At 47.2% G+C, this 22,938-nt stretch overlaps 1 long non-coding RNA gene across 1 annotated transcript in view; it reads left to right on the forward strand.

Annotated features, from left to right (window-relative positions):
* The first annotated feature begins 11,015 nt into the window (after nt 1–11,015).
* The window catches only part of LOC135362672 (uncharacterized), a 29,696-nt gene continuing 17,773 nt past the window's right edge, over nt 11,016–22,938 (forward strand). The window contains exon 1 of the long non-coding RNA XR_010407621.1: nt 11,016–11,203. This is a non-coding gene — a long non-coding RNA (uncharacterized LOC135362672). The remainder of the gene's footprint in view (nt 11,204–22,938) is intronic.

The following is a 22,938-nucleotide window of genomic DNA, read 5'->3' on the forward strand; positions in this document are numbered from 1 at the left end:
GATCTTTTTTTTTTTTTTTTTTTTTTTTTTTAAAGATTTTATTTATTTATTTGACAGAGAGAGACACAGCGAGAGAGGGAACACAAGCAGGGGGAGTGGGAGAGGGAGAAGCAGGCCTCCCGCAGAGCAGGGAGCCCGATGTGGGACTCGATCCCAGGACCCTGGGATCATGACCTGAGCTGAAGGCAGTCGCTTAACCAACTGAGCCACCCAGGCGCCCCAAAAAATGCACTGATCTTGATCGAAGAACCTCATCCTGAGATCTCCTAATGCCACCCGAGGATTCAAGGCATGTGTCTATTTTCTCTGATCTCCAAATCCCAAGTTACCCACAGGTAACCAGCCCCTCCCCAACACACACAGACCCACAAAGGGTCTTCTAGCTTCCCAGTTTATGCCTCAACCTACCCATCTGTATCCCAGACTCATACACAGATGTATAAATATGGAAACATACGATGAGCTGTAGCTGCACTTCACTGTATGTAAGTTATACATCAGTTTCATGAAGTATTTTAAAATGTGGTGTAGAAAGGCTGGCAGTTAATATGACATGGTTTGTGGAGCTAGGAGGGGCTGGGCAGGAGGCTTGGTTCTGACTTGAGTTGGAAGCATGGAATCAGAAAAGGCTTTCCCTGAGAGGTGGCTCTTGAACTAAGGCTCAAAGGTGAAGGAAGAATGAATGGTGGAGAAAGAACATCTCAGACATGCTCATTCAAAGGCTCAGAGGCAGGCCAGTGGAGGATGCATCCAGGTGGAGAAAGTGAAGGGCACTGTCCAGGACTGGGGTGTAGAGTGTGGTGGGACAACACAAGGGATGGGATGGGGCCACTGGGCTGCAGATGGAGTTGTAATGATTTCATTAAGGATCCTAGCACAGCAGGTCAAGGGTAGCCTGTGTTGTCCATGATCTCAGAGAAGGGTCAGGTGGCCTTGCCAGCTGTGGCATGCAGGGGAGAACAAGTGGGATGGGGGTGGCTCTCGAGTTCACATGAAATAGGAGGTCCCAAGTCACTGTACTTTGGGATACAGATGGATGGGCCAGGCGCAGGCTAGACTACTACACTGTGGGGGAAGGGAGGGAGGGAAGGTGAGTACTACTAGGGAGCTTAAACTTTGGGAACTATGAAGGTAGACACAGTGTCCTAGGGTGGGGTGAGGGGATTTCAGGACAAGGTCTTGGTTTGTGGCCTTAAACCCAGGCCAGCACAGAGGTTCTTAGCTGATCTGTTTTCCCTTTGTTTTCATAAGATCAGACTGGGAAGGACTCAGAGATTCCCCTCCTCCTTTTGCTTTATTTTGTTTCACAATGACCTTTCATTGTCCCCCCCCCACCACCCTCACCCCAATTTACAGAGGGAAACACTGAGGCCCAGAAAAGGGAAGAGAGCTGAAGAGGAAGGGGAATGTGAGAGGGTTAAGTGATGTGAACCAAGCATGTAAGCGATCTGTCAGGGGTCCAAAGCTTGGCTTGGGGCCAGCAGACCCCCTCGGGCTCACTTCAGAGCAGCCTGGACCGGGAGGCCCTCAGACGGCACCTTGCCACCCTGAGAAGCCCCTGAGCTAGTCATTGCAGGAGTGTGACCAGGGTAAAACCCAGAAATGCGCCTGGTGTGTTTACAGCGATCAGCAGCAGTTCCTGCTGAATTTCTGTGGGGTATTTTGGTTGGGTTTTTGGTTTTTTTTTTTCAATTATCCAGATTAGTGTTCAGTGAATTCCCGTGTTTAAAGAGCTCCCACTTAATAAGAGCAGCTGTCAAAGTGGAAGTGGGCTTATGTCGGGCCTGCCCACTAGCTGGGGTGCTTAATGGGCAGAAGCCAGCGGGGGTCCCCCCAAACTCCACCCTCCACCTTCCCATGAATTAATTCCTCCTTACTGTGTAAACAACAGGGGCTTTGTAAATGCAACTCTCTCTTTCATGTGTAAGTACATCTGCTTCCATGATGACCTGGGACCCCAATAACCAGCCCTTTTCTCTAGCGGAGCCACACCCTGGTTCTTGATGCTGAAGGGACTGGACAGGCAAGTTTGAGACCACTGGGGTCGGGGCGGGGCTTTGGAAGGAAGACAGGGAACAAAGATGTGCCGTGAATCAAGACGTGAGTCTGTTCAGCCGCTCGACCATCATTTGGTCAGGGTCTCCAACCTGGAGGGACGCCCCACAGAGCAGACACCCTGGTCTTCCACCTCCAGACCTTGACCTCTGCTACTCCCTCCCGCCTCCTTATCCAGCAGAATCCTACCATGCTCAGCAGCCAGCTCAGTCATGCCATGGCCAGGTGAGTGGGCAGCACAGACCTCTCAGGATTGCTGCAAAAATTCCACAGTCCCAGCCACCACCAGGCCCATCTCATTCTTGCACCAGCCACACAGCCTCTGCGGTCCCCCAGTGCTTTGCACATTTGTATGCTTGGCCTCAGAACAGTAAGCATTGAAGTTGCAGAACTAAATGCTTTCTAAGTCCCACTTTTTAAAAATGAAAATAGAACTACCGTTTATATAGATATGCATGTGGATATTTGGGAATGTGTGCGTATACATAGAGGAATATGTCTTTTTGTAGATTCATAAAAAAAATTGAAGGATGCATATCAAACCGTTCCTCTTCCTTACCTCTGGGAAGTGGGTCTGCTGTCATATCAAGTATTGTTTGAATGTATTATGAGCATGTATTATGCTTTTAAGCTTTTAGCTGATGTTTCTGACAAAGAGAAATTTCCTGGGTTTGCATTTGTCTTCTTCCTGGCTGGACCTACTTCTGTCCCCCAGTCCAGGCAGAGCATGAAGTGGGCAAGCATTTTAGGTGAATCCCACAGGGTGAAAGGGTCAGCCCTGGCCATCCCTCCATGAGGCAGTGATGCTGTTCACTGTTGCATCATAGGCCCTGGAAGGGCACTCGGGGGGTTCTCACTAAATGTTTGTTGAATGAATAAATGAATGAATGCCCAGTCTGAATGATCACAGATTCTGAATTTGTGGGTCTGAATTAATGTTTTTTTAATGTATTAACATTAGGAATCTAAGGAGACCCTGAATTAGAGGGTACCAACTGAACAGGACTTAGAAATGTGTTATTCTAGGCTTAATTTTTTTTCATTATAAAGTAGCAGAACTGTATTTCAGAAGTTTGAAAAATAAATAAAAGAAGAAAAAGGTATAATCACGCCACCCTAAAGCAACCATTCTGTATTTTTCTGCAGTTCCTTCAGGGTATATGAGTGTGTGACCATCTATCCTTTTTGGTTTTTTTAATATTTATTTATTTTAGGGAGAGAAAGAATGTGCAGGAGTGGGGGAGGGGCAGGGGAGAGGGAGAGAGAGAATCTCAAGCAGACTGTGCTGAGCGCAGAGCCCCATGCAGGGCTCGTTATCATGACTCTGAGATCATGACCTGAGCCTAAATCAAGAGTCGGACGCTTAACCGACAGTCACCCAGGCACCCCGTGTGCCCATCTATTGTAACTACATTTTACATAGTGGACTGCTCACACAATTTTGCATGTTTTTTTTTTTTAAACTTACTGTTATACTCTAAGACTTCCTTTAATCCCATTATAAAATCCCCAAGCTATTATTTTATGAGTGGAATCAACTCCATTAAGAGGACATATATAATTTATTTAGCCAATCACCTGTTATTATATTGAGCTAATGTCCTTTTTATATTATAGCACTGTATTAATTTTTTTTATTTACTAGCTTTTGCCCACTGTCTTCATAATTTTACTCTGGGGAACCGTTCAGAGATTCTTGGGCACCACCAGTCTGTGTCCCCAGAAGCAGAGGAGAGATGAACAATCTCAAATCTCAAATCTCTTAGCTGGGCAGTAAACTTACCAGTCTGCACAAGATAAGGAGCTCATACTAGAGAGTAAAGCAGCGCACTGCTTTCTTCATTGAGAAAGTCTTGCTGTGGAAAAAAAAAAAGCATACGTTGTTTATTGTGGACAAGTTTACATCTTGGTGAATTGGCGTAGTTGGGTTTCGGAAGAGAAAAACAGTCCCTCCTATGAGCCTGGTGCTGGGCCAAGGCCTCCCCTTGCAACAACGTACAAAGGACACCCTATCTCACCACTACTCCTGTGCTTCTGAGCATTTGCTTTGTGTTCTGCCAGGGTGTGTGGGTGTATGCAGGTTATGGATGCCCCGTACCCCACCGTATACAAGCATGAACAGCCAGGGCTGCCCCTAGAAGGGAGGAGAACAGGACAACTCAATTATCAGGGGCCATGATAACAATCATACTGGGGACATATTTCATAGGACCCTTAGGATATTGTTAAATGCAGAACTTTTATGAGTGAATTTCAATTATTCTCATAACTCAAAAAAGAGGAATAAGACCATCAAGCAAAGGAAGGATTCGGAGGAATCTAAGCTGAAAAGGGACATAGTCCTGTTTGCATGTTTGAAGGAACAAACTACTCCATGGAGAATAGATTACAGGGGATGAGACCAAAATTGAGGAGTCTAGTGGAAAGGTTAAGACTAGAGCAGCATCCTCTGTCCTCCCTCATCCACACCTCCTTGTGGGAAGAGCATACGCTCCTAGCCCTGGACTTTGGATTTGGTCTTGTGAGTTCCTTTGGTCCATGGAATGGGGCAGAAGTGACCAGATACCAGTTCTGAGCCTTGACCTTAAGAGGCTTCCCATGTTCCACTTGCCCTCTTATGCATCTGCCATCACCAGGAGAAGGACGTGTCCAGCTAGCCTGCTGATCCTGGAGGATGAGAGGCATGTGGAGCTGAGCCGCCCCAACCACTTGCAGCCCCACAGGTGAGCCCAGCTGAGGTCAGTAGAGCAGCAAGGCCATGTGAAGGGACTGCCTGCTATTGCAGGCCACTGAGATCTTGTGATTGCTCATTAGGCAGCATTGCTGCAGCAATGGGGAGCCGACACAGTGGCGATGGAAAGAAGTAAGCAAAGCCAAGAAGTAGTTAGGAAAGCAGGTGGAGTTGATGGTCACCTAGGTGTAACTGACTGTGACTGAGGGTAACTGACAGTGTCAGAGGACTCGGGGTTGAAGGTCCCGGGCCTGGGATGGAGAGCACAGGAAGAGGAGAAGGACAGGAAGTGACCTCCTACATTAGACTTACACCCAGGCTCTCTCTCCTTTCCTCTGACTTCCTCTTTCTCCTTGTTTCCCAAGGAGACCAGGGCCTATGGCTGTCAGGATGAGCCCCGGGGGGGTGCTGAACTACTGAGCAGGATGACACATATCCCTGCCATCCTCAGCGCTCCCATGGCCTCTGGCTCTGCGAGAACATCTCCTCCATTACAGACCCATCAGGACAAGCCCTGATCTGGACAGGGTGTTGAACCAGACTTCCTGGCCATGGAGGCCACTCAAAAAAGACCCTGCTGACTTCCCAGGGCTTCCTGCAAAGACAGAAGTCTATTCTCATTACTTTCATTTACTTAAAATACTTGCTTCGCAGCAATGAAACTGCCCAAAATATTCACTTCTTTATTTCCAACTAGACAAATTGAACTCAATTTGCATTGGATAATTATTTTCAATTAAGTGATAACAATCCTGTTTCATGCAAAAATAATCTTGTCCAAAGGCCAAACAGTTTATCCCATCCAAGAAACGAGGAGGCAGTGACAGGAGGAAGCCTGTTGGCGTGCTCCCCATGCGGGTGGAGGGATGCCCCAGCCAAGCCCCTCATGGGTAGCCTCTGACCTGAGAGCCAAGTGAGACTGGTGGCCTGTTCTCTCCTCTACCCACCTTGTCCTGCATCTCCTCTCTTCCGCTTTGAACTAACAAGGGGGTACCTCCTAAGAGTTACCAGGTGCTAGAAGAGGCAGCTGGTACAGAGAAGGGCCCAGGCCAGAATCAGGAGACTCAAGTTCTGACCTGGCTGTGAGTCCCTGGGCAAGTCACACCTGCTCGGGGCCTTCGGATCCCTCTCTGTACAGGGAGCAGTGAGGTTAGGTGTATAGGACTGTTTCGGCTCAGAGGCTGTTTTGTGATTCTGTCACAGTGATCCAGAGCTACCTAGCTCTAAAGCCAGGTTTATTTTATAGGGGAACTGGTCCAGCAGCCAACCCCCTCTTTCTGGGAGCTCTGTGTGCTGCTGAGGTGGAGGTTCGCCCCCATCAGAAGAAGCTCGGGCTGAGTTCTGAAGCCTCATTCAGGAGCAGCTTGTGTAAGCCTGCTCATGTGTTTAGGAGCAGACAGCTCCCAGCCAGGGGCTTTCCGGAGCTGGAGCACTGAATCTTAAAAGACCACAGAGATGAGAAACATCCCGAGGTGTTGTCGTTGGGCAAATGCTCCCCCGCCTGTAGCCAGAGTGCTCACTCCCTAGCCCACAGCCCCTTTGCCACATCAGCCCTCATAGGAAGCTCCCTGTCTCCTCAGGACAGATGCACCTTGGGTCCTCCTGAGTGGTGTCTACTGCTGACCTCAATCACTGCCCAGGCATTCAAATCAAGTTTAAAGTAGCCAGGCAGCACAGCCCAGCTAGACCGATTCCCACCGCCCCCCAATATCCCCTGATACCCAACATTTCAAACTCATCTGGTTAAACCCTCTACCCACAGATGGAGCTCCTGGGGACATCTCCTACCAATGCCTTTTCCTTCTCCCTGATGCTCCATTTTCGTTACAAGTCTAAAGGAGGGTGCATTTATACCGGTGTGTTGAGAAAGCTTCGTGAAGACACTCCTTTAAATCCATACATTGGTAATCATATATGAACTTGATTAGATTTACCAAAAAACAACAACAAAACGCACAGCCCAGAAACCTCTTCCCCAAGCTAAGGTGGATCAGCTGCGTCCACCACAGAGCTTCAGCTCTGGGCAGGTGACAGCAGACCCCTTGGGCTCCCACTGGTCTCCTGTCCCCCAGCGTCTTCCCCAGGGGACCTCCAGGAGGCCTGGGGAACAATTTGGGAAAAGACAAAGACGCCATATCAGCACGTGTGGGGCTGACTGTTTTTACACAACACTCAACCCCAAAGAAGAAGGTCAGTGTTTGCACTGGGTGGGGAGAGAGGGGTGGATAATATTTTTGATGTAGCAACTGATGTGAATGATTTATTCGATAATGCTTATTTACATGGAAAGACGTTTGAGTATATGTTGCTAAGTGAAAATTAAAATCACAATACATATAATCCCATTCTTGGGGGAAAAAAAGAAAAAGTACCTTCCTGCCTATCTTCCTCTTGTTACTTACAGTTTAAAAAAATGAGGATCGAAGTTGTCCAAACAAAATACTGATGTGAATTTTTGTTCCCAGTACTTCAAATATTTGATGCTTCAGGAGCAGGTGATACAAGAAACTTAACAACCAAACCAAAACCAAACAAGAAACCAACAACATTATATTTTAGGATTCGAAACCCAAAGCTCTGAATGTGTGAAATTCACCACCCACCCCAAAAGCCTGAAACTCTGGAGGCCTCCAGGCCTCAGATGTGCCATCAGCACTATATCTGAAGGCTTCTGCTCAGAAAGAGCCAGCTTTTCTCCACCTTCCCCCAGCTCCTAAGACTTGTAAAGTTCCTCCAGGCTAGAGGAAGAAGAGGAATGGAGGAGAAGCAGGAGGCTGGTGGGGCTTCTGAGAACGGGCCTTGTCCCTGGCCCCTCAGCCCCTCAGCCCTGGCTTGGCCTGAAGGTGGGAGCCCAATAGCCCCATGAGCTGGGGCTTCTGAGAGCAGAAAAGCCCTGCTCCCTGGCTGGGGTGGCAGCAGAAGCAGCGGGTTGAGATGCCTGCATGGAATGTTTGAGCAAACCCCTCCCACCTTGGACAGCCTCAGAGGCTGAGCAGGAGAGCCAAAGGCCCCCAGTGTGTCCAAGAGGGGGCCCAGCTGTCCCCCTGCCTTTCCAGCCATGGCTGGGGCTCCTCAGAGCTCTGTCAGACCTGCTGTTGGATGGCCCAGGATGTGGACGCAGGGCAGCAAGTCTCCGTGTGGGGTGTTTTGTGTACTCGCTGGTGCATAGCTCTCCTACAACCCTAGGAGCTAAGCGTTCTCCTCACTTACAGATGAGGAAACCACAGCTCAGAGTCGCACTGAGTGGAATTCAGACTGTGGTCTGATTTCTGTCAGCTTCCTCTACCTTCAGCACCCCCAAGTTCTCTACTCGTTGGGGACAAAAAGAGCCGAGTTGGCAGTGCCATAGCGTTTACCCTGGGCCAGGCCCAGGGCAGCAAAGCCAGGCTGGTGGACGGAAAGAAGAAACCACTGAGCCACCCTCTCTCTTAAGTACAGTGTTCTGTATTCAAATGAGATGGCACAATCTCCATGAATAAAATTGCAGTTCCCGAAGGGATCACGCCCAATTTAAATGTGTAAGAGGCCATTAACAGGCCAGGCTGGCTATTAGAATTTAGCTCTCGTCATCTGTGCTGTGGTTCTGCTGTGAGGCCAGGGGCCTGGGAGGCATGAGGCACAATAGGTCAAGCTGCCTCGAGGACCCCCAGTCTCTAAAGCCTGGGTCCTCAGGTGGGCTGGGTGCTGAGGACCTGTGGGGGGGCATCCAAGTTGCTCTGATGTGCCCTCCTGAGAGTTGGTAAGCTTTCTTCTGTCCCACTCTGAATCGGCCCCAGCCCCCTGTCATCCAGCTGACTGACCTTGACAAACCCTTCAGGTGGGGTTCTTAGCGCAGACCTTGACTGGAGTGCAGCAAACAAGGGGTCCTGAGGATCAACAGCTGAGGAAGGGAGGAGAGAAAACTGGCATGGACAGAGGGAAAGCTGAGCTGCCAGGCAGGCTTAACAAGTTGGGGGCCCCTGAGGCTAAAACGGACTGTCAAGGTGTCCCCAGTTTCAGGGAGCTGAGTCGGCCAGGCCTTTGGCACCTCACATAGGTGGGTCCCCAGATATGGGCTGCCCGGCGAAGGGGTGTGGCCTTGGGCTGGGTGAGTCTGTGCAGTGGAGACATCCTGAAGGGCAGAACATGTGCCCAGCATGCAGGGGATCAGGGCAGGCAGCAATACTGACCGGGCCTCAAGGCCCCAGGGGAGAACGAGAAAATATACGGAAAGCCTAAGCTCAGGGCCGGCACATGGTAAGGGCTCAAAACACGTCAGCCCCTGTGTTATTTCCACCCTGACCCAAAGCACAGGATGCTCTCGCCACTCCGCTCCCTCAGCCTGCCCCTGCTCCCCGGCATCCAGAAGCTGCCAGCCTCTCTCGCACATCTCCACTAAAGGACAGACCGCTACTTCCCAAGTCAGCCCAAGTCCCTGTGCAACAACTCTTTTGTCTTTATTGTGGGGAGTGTACACAACATAAAACATACCATTTTAACCATCCATAAGCGTATAGTTTAGTAGCATTAATCCCATTCATACTGTTATGCAACTCTTACCACCATCCATCTCCAGAACATTTTTAACTTCCCAAGCTGACCCTCCATTCCATTTCCCCTCTCCAGCCCCTGGCAACTACCATTTTCTGTCTTCATTAACTTGATTGCTCTAGAGACTTCATATACACACAATCATACTGTATTTGTCCTTTGGTGACTGGCTTATTTTAATTAACATAATGTCTTCAAGGTTTTCATAATGTTTTCAATGACAGAGCGTATGCTGGAATTTCCTTCCTTTTGAAGGCTGGATAATATTCCATTATCCGTGCATAGCACATTTGGTTTATCCATTCATTTGTGGATAGACGGTTGGGTCGCATCCACCTTTTAGCTATTGTGAATAATGCTGCCATGAATGTGCAATATCTCTTTGAGTTCCTGCTTTCTATTCTTTGTGTTATATACCCAGCCATGGGACTGCTAGATCATATGGGAATTCTATGTTTAAGTTTTTGAGAAAGCCCCACACTCTTTCCCACTGCAGTGACCCCATCTTTGTTGAACGGCTCTGACCACGAGAAAACTCTTACAGGTTGTGCTTGACTCTGCCTCCCCATGACTTCCTGCACTGGCTCTGGCTTTACCTCCAGAGTCACGTGTCCTTCATCTGCCCGCTGTGCCCTGGTTGGCCCCCCTGGGCTCTCTCTGCTCTGGGCAGATCTCCCCCAGTTCCCATACCCCCAAGCTCCGTTCTCCCCACACACATATTCCCAGGGCCCCCCTCTAACTGGCTCCTGCACAGAAGCACATTTTCTCTTGAGAAGCACCCCCATTTGGGAAACTCCAGGCCACCCTGTTGAGGGGAGAAGCAGTCTCAGCATTGGGAATGAGCTCGCCATAGCACTTGGAATGAAATTCAGTCCCAACTTAGCCCACCCCACCTTCCAGCTCCTTCTCTCCCTATCACCTCCTGACTTCCTCTCCCTCACTCCCCTCCAGTCACACCAGCCTCTGTCTGCCCTCCTCCCAGCGCAGAGCCCGCCTCATTCCTACCACCCAGGTCTCTGCTCAGACATCACCTTCTCAGGGAGACCTTCGCTGACCTCCTGGAATGATGGGCCTCCACCCGGACCCTGTCACCTCACCTTGCTCGACTTCCTTCACCGAGCTCACCACTGTTCTCCAGCACCTAAGTCCACCAGACCAGGCCCCGGCTCATTCACAGCTGCATCCTGGTGCCTGGAATTGTGCCTGGCACAGGGGAGATACCCAAAGGCAGCTGTGGAAGGAATGGACAATGCCAGGAACCAGTGTCTGCCCCCCCCCACAGGCCCTGCTCTCTGTTCCTGGCCTGGGAGTCTGAGCCCTGGGTGTGGCCCTGGACAGGGCCCCCCCCCTTGGGGACTTACTCCCCTCTGCTCTAGGGCATGACCTTGACCGAATCACCCCTGACCTCTCTCCCCGCTTTTCTGAGTCTCCTAAGTGCATCACCCCTAACAAAGAAAATGATCTGTGAACAGAGGTACAAATGTATCCTAAAAAATCCTAAAGACATTTTACCTGTTTGAAGAGGTAACAGAGATTTAAGTGTTTTGTTTTGTTTTTTTAAAGATTTTATTTATTTATTTGACAGAGAGACACAGCGAGAGAGGGAACACAAGCAGGGGGAGTGGGAGAGGGAGAAGCAGGCTTCCAGCTGAGCAGGGAGCCCGATGCGGGGCTCAATCCCAGGACCCTGGGATCATGACCTGAGCCGAAGGCAGACGCTTAACGACTGAGCCACCCAGGCGCCCCAACAGAGATTTAAGTTTGTTTGTTTGTTTGTTTGTTTGTCTGTTTTAGTAATCTATACACCCGGTGTGGGGCTTGAACTCACTACCTGAAGGTCAAGAGTCACATGCTCTTCTGACTGAGCCAGCCAGGGACCCTGAAGAGGTAACGTAAATTTAAAATTTAAATTTTATTCTGCTCTATCATTTTCCTAGATGAGACTGAAAGTTCCTCCACTACTCAAAAATCTTTAAAATACCTAACTTCAGTTTTTGAAGGGACTAAGCCTATCTCTTCATCGTTCCAGAAGGTTCCTGATTTCACTGTCCTTGACACATTTTCACCTTATTAAGGCCACCCCAGAGGGATAGTGCGTGTGTGGTGGGCGGAGTTATAGCATCACCGAGAGCAACGATCTCAAATCAAATAGAATAAAACAAAAGAATACTTCAATGGTGACGAGGTGGTGACCTCAGCTCCTGCAATGGTAGTTCTCAAGACACCTGCCCTAAATGTCAAGCCCACGTGTATTCTCACCTGCTGTGCCCATGAGCAGGGTGCTGTGATGGTCTTTCTACTGCAAAATAGTGAAGCCAGTCCAGGCCCAGGGCTGTGGACCAAAAGAGCAGCAGGGCTGTTGCCAAGCAGGCGCTCAGCCCACTGGAGTCTGGGGCCCAGGGTGGGGCAAGTGGGGAACGCGCTCTCCTGGCTGGGGGAATGCAGACTCTGCCATGGGAGGGAGTGCCTCCTTCATCTCTGGCCCCTGAATGTCCCTGGCCCTGGTCCACCACCTTGCTGGAGGCTGAGCGCCCAGTAGGAAGGATACTGGACACAGCTCAATAGATGTGAGTTCAAGTTCTGTCTTTGCCACCATGTGTGGATGTGTAGATGAGGCACACCTTGACTCTTGTCCTCACTTTCCCCATTTATAAACCAAGAGCGTTAGAATGATCATTTCCAAATTTCTCTCTGTGTACGATTTTTCCTTTATTCCTGGCCTTGCAGCCCCTGGAGTAGGGGAAGCCAAAATCCATAGGGTCATACAGTGACCCTGTCCTCACTGAGCTCAAAGTTTGGATAAAGAGGTGAATATGGGTATTAATACTACATGGTGAGAAGGAGACTTGTGTGGTCCAAGGAAGTGTTCCAGAAGCTCAGAATGGAGGGTCTTCTGCAGCTGAGGAGACCAGAGCTGCTCCCTAGAGGAGGCAGGACTAGAGCTGAGCCTGTAATCTTTGGAGGATATGCATATGCTGAGACAGAAGGGAGGAGAATTACTGCAGAAGAGGCTGGGGTGGGAGACTCAGCATCCCTTAGCCAGGACAGGAAATGGTTCAGGGGGAAATACAAAGGAGAAAACAAATGAAGTTCATTGGTGCCCCAGTAGTCTGGAGCAGGGAAGACCGTTGTTTGGGCTTTGCTCATTTGTGGCATCAAAGTGTGAAGAAAGGATTTTTTTGCCTCATGTCAATAGCGGTCTTTGGCCATAATAGGGGCTTGTTCTGATGGTGGCACAAATGTTTGGGTCGAATCCTCCAAAAAAGAAGTCGATGGGCCCATTGCTACCTCCAACATGAGAGCCTTGAGTGGGACCAGCCTGCACTTTATTTTATGAAAAGGCATGTTTAGAAAAGTAAGGTAAGACCATCACAGGAAATTTGAAAAAGAGAAAAGGGGAAAAATAAAATTATTCCCATACATCCCTTAATACCACCCCTGAGATACTGGGTGTGTTTCCATTTAGAATTTTCCATAAGTGTGAGTGGGCATGGGCTACTGCTGTGTATCTTATCACATGGTAGAGATCGTATTTCATGCACATTTTTATCCAGCTTTTTCCAGGTACTTCCCTGTCTCCTCTCAGTAATACCTCTGTACCCATTAGCTATTGCTGAATAACAACCCAACTCAAAATTCATGGTTAAAACAAGATTTATAATTTCTCTTGAGTCTGTGGATCAAATGGGCCATTCTACTGGTCTGAACAGGCTTAGTTAGTCTTGACTGGGGTTGTTGATGCATCTGTGCCCAGCTGGTGGCTCAGCTGATTGGTCTAAGATAGCCTCACTCACACGTCTAATGGCTGGCCAGCCACTGCCTGGGCAGCAAGGGTGACCACACCCTAGATCTTACCACCATCACACTCTGTTGGTCAAAGCAGGTCTTGTGAGCATCCAAAGTCAGAGTGAGAGGGACTACAAATTTTAGGGTCAAGGACATGGATATAAGGATGCCAGTAACTGCAGTATCATTGATTGCCATCAAGCTATCACGGTCCTCATTTTCATAGCTGCCATGTTTGACAGCAGTAGAGTTTTTCATAGACGTACCACTTTTCATAGATGTATTATTACATGGGGATGTACTACATTTAATTTGTTTAATGTCTTCTCTAATAACACCTAAGTGACCCATGTGTTACAGCCTTCATCTTTGAGGTCAAGAAAAGCAATATTTCCCACCCTTAATAAAAAACCCCCAAGGTTATGGGGTACCTGGCTGGCTCAGTTGGAAGAGCATGTGACTCTTGATCACAAGCTTGTGAATTCGAGCCCCACATTGGGTATAGAGATTACTAAAAAAAAAAATTATTTAAAAAAAACCCCAAGGTTAAATGAGAAGATGGAGCCAAAGTCTTCCCCAGGCCCCGTACAAGCAACACCACCTGCAGACCTTCCTATGTTCTTCATCCGACTGAATTCAAATGTGTCTATTCTCAGAACAAGTACCAGCTGTTGAAACCATTTGCAAGAGTCCCTTTCCATCACTGGGCCTTGCTTTCCCATCTATAAAACTAGAGGGTTGGACTAAATGGTTGGGGGTTGGACAAAAACTGCGTTTGGCCAAAAATGTCACTCAGGTAAAAAAGCCAAAGAGGTATCTGTGACATCCTTCTTACGTGTACTTTTAAATACACAAGAAACACGCAAAGCACACCTGCATCATTCTCCCTTCCTTGCAGTGACCCACCTTTAAGAAATGGTGGGTGCAGAGCAGAGGGGGCAGCAAGAGAGGTGCCGGCTGGTGGGGGTGAGGGTGATGTTAGATGTGCATCTCCAAGCCATGCGGCCATCACAGGGCTGCCGATGATTGCTGGTCTCTGTTCAGTGTCTTGTCTTGTAATCTCAACATGTATTTGTGACCTTGCTCCACGTTCATTGTCTGTAAAATACACTATAAAATTTAATTCCTGTGGTTTGCGGCTGAGTAGAGAAGCTTTTAAAAGAAAGCAGTATGCATTCTAGCTCATGAGCTCTTGTTATCATTTTTAAAGACTTTATTTTCTTAGGGCAGTTTTAGATCATTTCAGTTTTAGATTCAACTTAGCAAAATTGAAAGGAAGGTACAGAGAGTTCCCATATACCCCCTTTCCAACAAATGCACAGCCCCCCTCATTATCAACACCCTGCACCAGAATGGCTCACTGTCAACCAAGGGTGGACCTGCGGCTGACACATCATTATCCCCCAGAGTCCATAGTGCACATCAGGGTTCGCTCTTGGTGTTGCACATTCTCTGGGTTTGGACCAATGTATAATGACATGCATCTACCATTACAGCTCATACAGAGTATCTTCATTGCCTTAAAAGTCCTCTGTGCTCTGCCTATTCATCCCTCCCTGCCCCCACCCCCACAACCACTCATCTTTCTACTGTCTCCATAGTTTTGCCTTTACCAGAATGTCATATTGTTGGAATCGTACAGTATGTAGCCTTTCAGACTGGCTTCTTTCACTTACTGATATGCATTCAGGTTTCCTCCATGTCTTTTCATGGCTTGATAGCTCATTTCTTTTCAGTGCTGAATAACATTCCATCGTCTGGATGTGCCGCAGTTTACTTATCCATTCACCTCCCCGAGTACCTCTGGGTTGCTTTCAAATTTGAGCAATTATGAATAAAGCTGCTACAAACATCCGTGTGCAGCTGTTTTTTTGTGGACATAAGTTTTCAACTCCTCTGGGTTAATACCAAGGAGCTCGAATGCAGGATCATATGGTGAGAGTATGTTTGGTTTTGTAAGAACCTGCCAAACTGTCTTCCGAAGTGGCTGCACCATTTTGCACTCCCACCAGCAGTGTGTGAGTGTTCGTGCTGCACCACATCCTTGCCAGCATTTGTTGTTGTCAGTGTTGCAGATTTTGGCCCTTTTAATAGGTGGTTAGTGGTACCTTATTGTTGTTTGAATTTGCATTTCCCTGATGACATATGGTATGGAGCATCTTTTCATGTGCTTATTTGCCATCTGTGTATCTTCTTTGGTGAGGTGTCTGTTAAGGTCTTTGGGCTGTTTTTCATTGGATTGTTTGTTTTCTTATTGCTGAGTTTAAAGAGTGGTTTGGGTATTTTGGATACAAGTCCTTTATCAGATGTGTCTTTTGCAAATATTTTCTCCTAGTCAGTGGCTGGTTTTGTCATTTTAAAGTGCTCCCTGGGGACACCTGGGTGGCTTAGTCAGTTAAGCATCTGTCTTTGGCTCAGGTCATGATCTCAGGGTCCTGGGCTCAGCGGGGAGCCTGCTTCTCCCTCTGCCTCTCCCCCCTCTCGTGTGCACTCTCTCTCTAATAATGAAATAAAATTATAAATAAATAAATAAATAAAAACAAAGTGCTCCGTGGATCAAATAAATAGACTCCAAGCACTCTTTGAGCTCTAACAGCCGAGAGAAGGTGGGGAAAGGAGAGCCTGCTTTCTCTTCCTCCACTGTGTTCAGAGGTCACCAGTCCTCATGAGCTGGAACGGGCAGAGCTGTCCATGGTACATCTCAAGTGCCACTGCTGGTGATGGTCTTGTGCATTGCAGAGGCCCTGGGGATAGAACTGGCAAGAACTGGCAATGTCCTGGTTACAGACTTTTCCTGTCCGGTCTTCTGGAAGAGGTCTTTCTGACTCTTTGTGCTGGATGTGTGATTTTGTTTGCAAGTTTCCTTGAGAGAACCACTCCTCCCCAACTCCGTGAGGCTGTCCATCATGATGGCTCCATCCTCCAACTCTGGCCCTTTGAGGTAGATGGTCTCAAGGATCACTCTGCCCTGCCTCCTCAGTGCAGTGATCGGTTCAGGAGTGGGCATGTGATCAAGCAGCCAATCCATATCCTTTTCTGGGATTGTTCTATAGTCCCTGGGACAAAGGGGGGTTCCTCCAAGAGATTGGGAGATTGGGCCCTACAGCAGTGCCTGAACCCCCACATCAAGTCTTTCCTGGTTGTACCCAGACTTCTACCTTTCAGTTAGAAAGGAATTACCACTGAATTCCTTGATAGGCTTGAGTGAGTTAAATATCTCTCACTTTCAATCAAGAGTCCTTCAAGACCTATTCAGGTTTATACTGTGTAGGGGGTGCCCTTGACTTAAATACACAGTCTGTTCAGCTAAATGCAGTAATGATGCTCACTCATCACTTCCTCTCAGAAGCCCTCCTTGATTTCCCCAGGCAGAGTTAGTCACTCCCTCCTTTATGCTTCCAAGTATCTTGTAAAAAATACACACTGTGGAGCTAATCCCTCTATACTGCAATTTACATACATACACACCTGCCTGTCTTCAGGGTAGGGACTAGATCTGATTTATCTCTGTTTACTTAGTGACCCAACCAAGAAAGCGCTTAGGTGTTTATTAAGTGATTTATATCCATATCTCACTACAACAAACAACTGGGAAATCCTATCTAGTCTGTTAAAAGAAAATTCCCCTTGGGATGCCTGAGTGGCTCAGTTGGTTAAGCATCTGCCTTCGGCCCAGGTCATGATCCCAGGGTCCTGGGATCGAGCCCCACGTTGGGCTCCCTGCTCAGCCAGGGAGTCTGCTTCTCCCTCTCTCCCTGCTCATGCTCTCTCATTCACTTTCTCTCTTTCAAATAAATAAATAAAATCTTTTAAAAAACAAAAAGAAGATTTCCCTTGTAACTCCCACAGAAAAGTACTGTAGATCAGGAAGGAGCTGACACACGTTTTCTGTAAAGAGCCAAAGAGTAAATATTTTAGCCTTTAAGGCCATATAGTCTCTATCACAACTACTCTGCCACTGTAGCACAAAAGGGCCACAGACAATGTGTAAATGAATGAACTTGAATGTGTTCCAATAAAACTTTATTTATAGACACTGTAATGTTATATAATATTCATGTGTCACAAAATATTATTCTTTTTTTATTTTTTCCAACCATTCAAAATGTAAATAGCCCTCAAACCATACAAAAATAGGTACCTGGCAGGATTTGGCCCACAGGCCTGAGTTTACTGATTCCTGGTGTAGACGGTTACTGGGCATCTCCATCTGCAGGGAACACTGGGAGGGAGTTGGCATCTCTCCCCTGACTGTGTCCTGGGGCTGTAATGGCTCTCACCTCCCCTCACTATGTGGGTTGGAGATTTGGGGCAACCTCTGTGTGATTCACAGGCTGGCAGTGAGGGCAAGGGCAGGGCAGGAAGGGCCTTGGGTGACCACAGCACCACCTCCTTACTATAAACCCAGGGAACTGATCCGCTTAAGCCTGCCAGCTGGTCCAAGGACAAATACCTTGGTGAGTCTGGGTCCCATGGGGCTAGGTTTACTGTCCTCTGGGAGGCTTCACCAAACCACCCAGATGTGTCAAGAGGAGGTTTCCTTCCTTCCTTCCTTCCTTCCTCCCTCCCTCCCTCCCTCCCTCCCTCCTTTCCTTCCTTCCTTCCTTCCTTCCTTCCTTCCTTCCTTCCTTCCTTCCTTCCTTCCTTCCTTCCTTCCTTCCTTCCTTCCTTCCTTCCTTCCTAAGGAGGCTTCATGCCCAGCTTGGAGCCCAACATGGGGCTTGAACTCACGACCCTGAGATCAAGACCTGAGCTGAGATCAAGAGTTGGATGCTTAACCCACTGAGCCACCCTGCACCCAGTTGAATTTTATTTCTTAAAGCCATAGCCCTCCAGGTGATGGTTTCACATTCACCTACCTTCACACATGTGACTCTCAGCTGCACCCACCTCCCCTCACCCAAATTTTACCAAGCTGCAGCAGTGTGATGGTGGCCCTCCCCACTTACCATTGAGGCCCTGGTCTCTGCTACATGCTGTGAGCCTCACGTTCCAGGTCTTTCCCAGCCCCCCACAACCCTCCTCTTGTAGCCAAGAAGGCACTTTTGTACAGGGTCTGTTTCAGAGGCCCAGATGACTCCAAACATGTCTTCTACATCTGCAGAAGATAACAGACATGCATTAAAAAAAAAAAAAAAGGAATAAATACATATTTAATGATTTAGCTTAAGTAGCTGGGCAAATATTCATTTTCTTAAAATGTTAATACATAATTAACTGATAATAAAACTAATTGGGTAAAACATTCTAAAAATAATGCGGTACCTTATTACATGAGGGAATATAACTGTGTCAAAAGAGGTTTCCCTGTTCCCCAGACTGACAAATCTGCAAAAGCAGAAAGGGCAGGGACTTTGTCCAGCCGCTGGGTAAGGGTCTGGGGTTGGGCTCCCTGACCCCACTGCTGCAGGGCAACTTGACAGTGGATTTAGAGAGCCTCCCAGTGTCCACCCCAGCCTGGCCAGCACACCCCTTTGCCACCACCAATTCCAAAGAAAGAAAGAAAGAAAAGAAAAAACACACCCTATACATACTTTTGTTATATTATAAAAGAGAAAACTTGCAGAGACCTCATGAACTCATCCCTTCTACTGGGAAGTGCCAGACCCTGGGCTAGAAAAGGAGGGGAGGCTGCCTGGCTGTCTTTCCTCCAGGAGGTCTGGGGTGTTTAGGGAAAGAAGATCTGGACACAACATCCCCCTAACAACTGCAGAAAGAAGTGAGCATTTGCAGGCGGGAAATGGTGTCAGAGGAGATGGGGTGCTCTGGGACTGGCTGGGATGATGAGCTTTCACAGTGCAGATAAGGGGGGACAGGGCCGAGACCTAACTGGCGATCCGCAGGAAACGGCTGGGGTTTGGTCTGGCTGAAACAGGACCCAGGAAGGGTGTGGTGACCTGGGAGGCTGGAGAGGCTGGCTGGGAGACGGGGTCTTAGGTGCAGAGGAAAGCAGCTTGGCTCTGGCTACCATGCCCAGACAGCCAGCAGACAGCCGGCAGCGGGCTCTAGGTCCCACTGTAGGCCCTGCCTTTTATTATTCATCTCTCTTGTGAATTCAGGTGGGGAAAGGTCTGCTGAGAGTCATGCCAGAATTCACAGGAGAAAGATTCTGTAATTTCTTTTAGCTCTGTGACTCTGGACAAAGTATTCAGTATTAATGCAGTTGACCATGACGTCTTCTGTGTGCGAGACTGACAGACCAAATTACCTTTCCTTATCTCCTGGGGAGAAAAAAGGACCATTTATTTGACATATTTCATAATCATTTCACCTGCTTGCCCCCTACAGAGAGCACCGGTGACCCGGCCCCCTCCCTCCCGCACGATGCAGGAAGCATGTCGGCTAATAAAGCCCAGTTTCTAAAGAATGTTTTTAATCTTGGAATAGTGAGCGTGATTTTCAATTGTATTTTTAATTCTCTATCTACTTTTTCAAAGCCCATGTTTCCATTCTCTCTAGTTCTCATCTTAGTTCATCAGAGCCGGGAGGAAGCTAGGACATCACAGGCTCCTATCTCCTTGGCATTTGCCATGTGGAGAAGGTAGTAGGGAGCAGGCTCAGGATTCAGTCATCAGACCTCTGTGCCCCTGGTGCCCACTGGACACGGTTTTCTAGGTGGTGGCTTGGAAATCCCCAGCTTGGGCAACTAGAAGGCCCCCAAAACATTTTTTAAATTGTGGTAAAATACACATACCAGAAAATTTACCATTTTAACTATTTTTAGGTGTATAGTTCAGTGGCGTTAAGTACTTTCACATTATTGTGAAACCATCACCACCATTCATCTCCATAACTCTTTCCATCTTGCAAAATTGAAATTCTATACCCATTAAGCAATACTTCCCTAGTAACCCTCCTCTCAAACCCTGGCAACCACCATCCTACTTTCTGTCTTTATGAATTTAACTACTCTAGGTACTTCATATAAGTGGAATCATATAGTATTTGTATTTTTGTGACTGACTTATCTTACTTAGCATAATGTTCTCAAGGTTCATCCAACTTAGAGTACGTGTCAGAATTCCCTTCCTTTTTAAGGCTGAATAATATTCCATTGTATGTATATACCACACTTCATTTATCCATTCATCCATGGAGGATGCTTGGGTTAATTCCATATTCTGGCTATTGTGAATACTGCTGCTATGAATAGAAATATCTCTTTGAGTCCCTGCTTTCAACTTTTTGGGTCTTCTGCCACTCCTCAGGCCAGAGGCCAAGCCAGGCAGCACAGACAGTTTGGGAAAACAACCCTCACTCAGTATCCTGGGCCCGCGGGGCACCTTAGGGCTTGTCCAACAGAAGGGAAAACCAGCTGTGCGGGGGTTTCCACCCACCTGCCAGGTTCTGTACATGGCCTCTCAGGGCTTCCATTGTGGCTTTCAAGTCAGTGTTTCCTGGAGCTCCTGAGACCCAGGCTCCGGACTCTGCCCTTGGATGCTGACAAGGGCTATATTCGCACATCACATAGAATAATGAGCACCAGGGACCTTTCATGAGTGTGTCATTTAATTCTTACATTCACCCTGGGAGGTAGGTATGATCATCTTCCCATTTTACAGATGAGAGCCCTTAAGCTCGGGTGAAATAAGGGCCTAAGATCCCCAGTGGGAAAGCAGCAAGACTCAGACTCAAAGCCAGCTCTGGCTGCATTCTTTCTACTCCCTGCAGCTGCCTCTGTGTGCTTAGGGGCTTTCGTGAGAGGAGCGAACTTCCCGCTGTAGGAAGGGGTGTGTCAGGCAGAGATGGGGGAGACTTAGTCTGTCCAAGGAACCTGGAGGCCACGTTTTAGCAGGACCTTGAAGAAAATGTTGATGTTGGAAGATGGAGAAGGTGGAGAGAACTGTGTGAGGAATTCCTCAGTTGGACCCAAAGAAAGGTGATAAATTTTAAGTATGGTAGGGATTTATGTTTAAGACTAAGTTAATAGAGGACGCCTGAGTAGCTCAGTCAGTTGGACGACTGCCTTCAGCTCAGGTCATAATCCTGGAGTCCTGGGATCGTGTCCCGCATCGGGCTCCCTGCTCAGCAGGGAATCTGCTTCTCCCTCTGACCCTCCCCACTCTCATGCTCTCTCTCTCAAATAAATAAATAAATCTTAAAAAAAAAGACTAAGTTAATAGATTTTGAGATTAAGTTAATAGATTTGAAAGGTTTACAAAATGGATAATTTCCTATGAAAATAAATATTTACAAGATCAACTCGAAAAGAGATGGAAAGCATAAAGATGCCATTAAAGAAATTGGAAAGCTTTCACTTTCTGCATTGTATATTCCTGTAATATTTGAACTATATAATGAACATATTTACTTTTGGAACCTGAAAAACAAATATATAAACATTAAATAAATATATTATTATGGAAAATATGTATGACATATTTTTAAGTATAAAAAGCAGATTGCAAACTGGTAAAATGGGGACAATGGCCCCATTTATGTAAGTGTGTGAATGTGAGTGCATATTTGAAAGGATATACACCAAAATTCTATCAATATTCATCCCTAGGAAGTAGAATTATGTATGACTTTCTTTTCCCATTATTTATATTTTACCACTAAGGGAAAAAAAATAATTGGAAAAGAACACCTAGATGACCTTGGATATTGTGATACCTTTTTAGATACAACACCAAAAACACAATCCATGAAAGAAAGAATTGACAAGCTGGTCTTTATTAAAATTAAGAACTTCTGCTCTAGGGAAGATAATATCAAGAGAGTTAGAGGACAAGCACTGCCTAGGAGAAACTATTTGCAAAAGACATATCTGATAAAGGACTGGTATCCAAAATACCCAACTCTATAAACTCAGCAATAAGAAAAGAAGCAAACCAATGAAAAAATGGCCCAAAGACCTTATCACCAAAGAAGATACACAGATGGCAAATAAGCACATGAAAAGATGCTCCATACCATATGTCGTCAGGGAAATGCAAATTCAAACAACAATAAGGTACCACTAACCACCTCTTAAAATGGCCAAAATCTGCAACACTGACAACAAGAAATGCTGGCAAGGATGTGGTGCAGCACGAACACTCACACACTGCTGGTGGGAGTGCAAAATGGTGCAGCCACTTCGGAAGACAGTTTGGCAGGTTCTTACAAAACCAAACATACTCTCACCATATGATCCTGCATTCGAGCTCCTTGGCATTAACCCAAAGGAGTTGAAAACTTATGTCCACAAAAAGCAGCTGCACACGGATGTTTGTAGCAGCTTTATTCATAATTGCTCAAATTTGAAAGCAACCCAGAGGTACTCGGGGAGGTGAATGGATAAGTAAACTGCGGCACATCCAGACGATGGAATGTTATTCAGCACTGAAAAGAAATGAGCTATCAAGCCATGAAAAGACATGGAGGAAACCTGAATGCATATCAGTAAGTGAGAGAAGCCAGTCTGAAAGGCTACATACTGTATGATTCCAACAATATGACATTCTGGTAAAGGCAAAACTATGGAGACAGTAGAAAGATGAGTGGTTGTGGGGGTGGGGGCAGGGAGGGATGAAGAGGCAGAGCACAGAGGACTTTTAAGGCAATGAAGATACTCTGTATGAGCTGTAATGGCAGATGCATGTCATTATACATTGGTCCAAACCCAGAGAATGTGCAACACCAAGAGCGAACCCTGATGTGCACTACGGACTCTGGGGGATAATGATGTGTCAGCCGCAGGTCCACCCTTGGTTGACAGTGAGCCATACTAGTGAGTGATGTTGATAACGAGGGAGGCTTGTATGTGTGGGGGCAAGAGGTATATGGGAACTCTCTACCTTCTTCTCAATTTTGTTGTAAATCTAAAACTGTTCCAAAAAAATAATGAAGTC

This window comes from Mirounga angustirostris, unplaced genomic scaffold (assembly GCF_029215605.1).
Source record: "Mirounga angustirostris isolate CCGP_5_RB_7025 unplaced genomic scaffold, mMirAng1.0.hap1 SCAF_15, whole genome shotgun sequence".
Taxonomy (NCBI): domain Eukaryota; kingdom Metazoa; phylum Chordata; class Mammalia; order Carnivora; family Phocidae; genus Mirounga; species Mirounga angustirostris.